The following is a 4,000-nucleotide window of genomic DNA, read 5'->3' as shown; positions in this document are numbered from 1 at the left end:
GTTACCACAGTATTTTGTTTAAAGTGCAAACGGAGAACCCAATCCGATCCAATCTTTGTGATGTTCTGCTTGCACTGGCCCACTGCGAATCCTGCTCATCTGCTCTAGACCTGCTGTTCTTTTTGCAGGTTTAAAAGCAACCTGCAAGATGTCAAAAAATGACTTGAAAAATAAATATCAGGTGTCAATATTACCCGAAATAACCTCCACCGGTATTATTGAAGGATGTTCCACTGCGGTAAACAGGCCCGGCAGGAAGTGCAGATGAACGCGGTCATCGTTCTGTCTTTAAGGAAGCTGCTATTTTTTCGATGAAAATGAGATTCACATTGGAGAATGGACCACCTTTTGCAGCATCTAGCAACCGAGATTCCTTCCAGAAACAGTCTTTAAAACAAATTTGAAACTAAAGAATGACCGGCATCGGCACATTTTTAGCAAGAACAAAATCAACACAAATTTGACAGAGGGGTGCGTGAAGGAGACGCAAAATGCGGAAAGAAAAAGTGCGGCGAGAGTTGAAATCGCTCGTTTCGATTTGGTGCCACACTGAAAAAACCCAACATAGCAAAATCAAATGTTTTTTCACGTGAGCTACTCCAAAAACCAACACGATAACTTTACGTGATTTTCCTTTGACTCTCACATGCTTTTCATTTCAAATGAATGTGAAAATCATTCAGCTCCAGCTGATCATTAGGAAAAAAAACATTCACTCATCTTTCGCATGGTGTTCACGCGGGATTCAAATGAATTTCACTTTGATTTGCCCCAATCGGCTTGTCCTTTGATTTTGAAGTGGAAGTCACGTGAGATTCAAACGAATTTCATTCTGATTTGACCTAATCGACTTGTCCGTTGATTTCCAAGTGAAATTCACGTTAGTTTCAAATGCTATCGATGATGAAAATTAATCCTAAAGCAAGATGGCAATTTTCAATGGGTACGAGTTTGAGCTCGCACTTTTAATTTTAATTTGCTCCCGAAAAAAGTGGTTTTAATATTTTAAGTATTTCAGGATTATGTGGTAAGTATTTTCTTATTAATTCTTAGCAAAATTGAATACTAAGCAGACAATTTTATACCATTTTTCCAGGAAATCACGGATAGGCATTAGTCCAGCGAAACTTTCCATGGAAGAGACTTTTCCAGGACCTCTGTGAGGTGAGAGATTCGGTGTGTGGCCAAGGAGTCACGGATCGCTGATCGTCCAGAATGTGCGTGCATCTTATTTTTAAGTGTGAATTGTCAAACAATTGTGAAAGTTAAATTTCTCGAAAAAGTTAAGTTTGTGCACGGAAAGAAGGTTTATCGTGAATCTTACTAAATTTCGGTTAAAAATCCTAAAAAAATTGGTTGTTTTTTCAACCACCAATATTTTTAGCTGGAAATCCTAAAAATAAATCCTGGATTTGACAGCTGGATCCAGGTCCTAAAAATGATAAATCCAGCTAAATTTTTAGTAAATTTTACTAATTTGCAAGCTGGAAAAATGCTGTCAGTCTCAAAAGCTGTATGTTTTGAGAAGGTCTGTTAGCTATTTTAGGTAGATTTTATGGTATTCTAGGAAGTTTTATAGTTAGCCCAGCAAGTTTTTATGCTGTTTCAACTAGTTTTTTTGGAATCATTCTCAAAATTTTCCATTGATGGCTGCGAAACCAGGTATTTTCACACATCTTTTTAGCTAGTTTAGCTAACTTTGCCACTATTCTTGGTAGGTGTTTTGGTTGGAATAGCTAATTTTTCCACTATTTCTACAAGTTTTCTTTCAAAAGCCTCCGTTGCTGCCTGCAAAGCACGCATTATTCACCCAGCCTTTTGGCTGATTTAGCTCGTTTCTTTTTTGTTCTTGCTTCGTTTTTCGGTAAGTCCTGCTAATTTTTCGACTGTTTTAACTGTTAATTTCGAAATCATTTTAAAAATCCCTTGCTGTCTGTAAAGTTGTTTTTTTTTATTTTCAAAAAGACTTTTTGCTGGTGTAGCATGATTTTCCGCTATTCTTGGTACGTTTTTTGGTAGTCAGCATGTAGGGGGTGGGAGGGTGGGGTCATATGTGGGTTGAATGGGTAGGGGGGTTGTGAAGTGTGGGTGATGGTTTGGTGGCGTGAGGTATTGGAGTGATCTTGTTTTTTGTCAGGGTGGTATTTTGGTAGTGTATTTTTGTATGTTGTATTTTTGTATTTTTGTATTTTTGTATTTTTGTATTGTTGTATTTTTGTATTTTTGTATTTTTGTATTTTTGTATTTTTGTATTTTTGTATTTTTGTATTTTTGTATTTTTGTATTTTTGTATTTTTGTCTTTTTGTATTTTTGTATTTTTGTATTTTTGTATTTTTGTATTTTTGTATTTTTGTATTTTTGTATTTTTGTATTTTTGTATTTTTGTATTTTTGTATTTTTGTATTTTTGTATTTTTGTATTTTTGTATTTTTGTATTTTTGTATTTTTGTATTTTTGTATTTTTGTATTTTTGTATTTTTGTATTTTTGTATTTTTGTATTTTTGTATTTTTGTATTTTTGTATTTTTGTATTTTTGTATTTTTGTATTTTTGTATTTTTGTATTTTTGTATTTTTGTATTTTTGTATTTTTGTATTTTTGTATTTTTGTATTTTTGTATTTTTGTATTTTTGTATTTTTGTATTTTTGTATTTTTGTATTTTTGTATTTTTGTATTTTTGTATTTTTGTATTTTATGTATTTTTGTATTTTTGTATTTTTGTATTTTTGTATTTTTGTATTTTTGTATTTTTGTATTTTTGTATTTTTGTATTTTTGTCATAATTTGTAATTATGAATTATTAAGTATTTATGTCATATTTGTCATTATTGTCATTAATGTATATATAGTACAATTTATTTATTCAATATATTTCTATTTATGACTTATAAATACAAAAATACAAAATACAAAAATACAAAAATACAAAAATACAAAAATACAAAAATACAAAAATACAAAAATACAAAAATACAAAAATACAAAAATACAAAAATACAAAAATACAAAAATACAAAAATACAAAAATACAAAAATACAAAAATACAAAAATACAAAAATACAAAAATACAAAAATACAAAAATACAAAAATACAAAAATACAAAAATACAAAAATACAAAAATACAAAAAATACAAAAATACAAAAATACAAAAATACAAAAATACAAAAATACAAAAATACAAAAATACAAAAATACAAAAATACAAAAATACAAAAATACAAAAATACAAAAATACAAAAATACAAAAATACAAAAATACAAAAATACAAAAATACAAAAATACAAAAATACAAAAATACAAAAATACAAAAATACAAAAATACAAAAATACAAAAATACAAAAATACAAAAATACAAAAATACAAAAATACAAAAATACAAAAATACAAAAATACAAAAATACAAAAATACAAAAATACAAAAATACAAAAATACAAAAATACAAAAATACAAAAATACAAAAATACAAAAATACAAAAATACAAAAATACAAAAATACAAAAATACAAAAATACAAAAATACAAAAATACAAAAATACAAAAATACAAAAATACAAAAATACAAAAATACAAAAATACAAAAATACAAAAATACAAAAATACAAAAATACAAAAATACAAAAATACAAAAATACAAAAATACAAAAATACAAAAATACAAAAATACAAAAATACAAAAAATACAAAAATACAAAAATACAAAAATACAAAAATACAAAAATACAAAAATACAAAAATACAAAAATACAAAAATACAAAAATACAAAAATACAAAAATACAAAAATACAAAAATACAAAAATACAAAAATACAAAAATACAAAAAATACAAAAATACAAAAATACAAAAATACAAAAATACAAAAATACAAAAATACAAAAATACAAAAATACAAAAATACAAAAATACAAAAATACAAAAATACAAAAATACAAAAATACAAAAATACAAAAATACAAAAATACAAAAATACAAAAATACAAAAATACAAAAA

Source organism: Culex pipiens, unplaced genomic scaffold, assembly GCF_016801865.2.
Source record: "Culex pipiens pallens isolate TS unplaced genomic scaffold, TS_CPP_V2 Cpp_Un0003, whole genome shotgun sequence".
In the NCBI taxonomy this organism is placed as follows: domain Eukaryota; kingdom Metazoa; phylum Arthropoda; class Insecta; order Diptera; family Culicidae; genus Culex; species Culex pipiens.
Note: the sequence above shows the minus strand (reverse complement) of the source record.